The following is a 1,017-nucleotide window of genomic DNA, read 5'->3' as shown; positions in this document are numbered from 1 at the left end:
CTGTACAGCTCTTTAGAATGAAGTCAAACCATTGAATTGTGTGGTTATGAATCATACGTAAATAAAATTATTTTTTTAATGAAGAAATTCACTGTGGTCCGCTGGGTGGACTCCTGGAAAGAAAAAGGACATGAAAGTTAACACTCTCAACCTACCAACCCACTGCCATCAAGTGACCCTCTAGCGACCCTGTAGAATAGATGGAGACGTGAGATTCCGAGACTGTCAATCTGCAGGAAGAGTAATTATTCTTCTCCCTCAGAGCTGCTGGTGGTTTCAAACTGCTGACCTTGGCTGGAATTATAGTACTGCTGTTGGGAAGTGCCATCCAGGGGGTTTCAACCCCTAGCACCCCGAGATAAATGGAACGAAACACTACCCGGTCCTCCGCCATCCCCAGAACTGTCTTTATGTTTGAGCCCACCCGTACAGCCTCTGTGTCCCTCCAGCTTGTCTACAGCTTCCTCTCTCTCAGCGCCCCTCCACTTAGCAAGCAGGATGTCCTTCTCCAGGGACTGGTCTCTCCTGAGAACACGTCCAAAGCACGTGAGACATAGTCTCGCCATCCTTGCTGTACTTCTACTGAGAAGTGCAGTCCATGGTATGTTTTTAAGATTCTCCGTCAGCACCAACATTCAAATGCATGGACTCTTCTCCGGTCCTCCTTCTTCTGTGTCTGCCTTTCACGGGCATAGGAGGCGATGGACAAGGCCAGCGCTCTGGTCAGGGGCACCTGAGTCCTCAAAGTCACATCCTAGCTTTTCAACACTTGCAACAGATCTGGGTTCTAGGAATGGACAGATGGACTTTCTTGGTCTTGACAGGTGGACCATGAGAATCTAGGAGAATTAACATCAGGGGAAACCGGATATGGGAAGCATGGAAACTATATGACTCTTTCAATTTTCCTGGAATCATCTAAAATGATTCCAACGTATAAAAGGTTCATCCCAAATTGCATAGGCCCTCTCATCCAGGAATTCTGTCCCCAAAGAATGACTAAGAGTCACAGGCCAG

This window comes from Echinops telfairi, unplaced genomic scaffold (assembly GCF_000313985.2).
Source record: "Echinops telfairi isolate 266 unplaced genomic scaffold, ASM31398v2 ScPeMD7_7417;HRSCAF=8455, whole genome shotgun sequence".
Taxonomy (NCBI): Eukaryota; Metazoa; Chordata; class Mammalia; order Afrosoricida; family Tenrecidae; genus Echinops; species Echinops telfairi.
Note: the sequence above shows the minus strand (reverse complement) of the source record.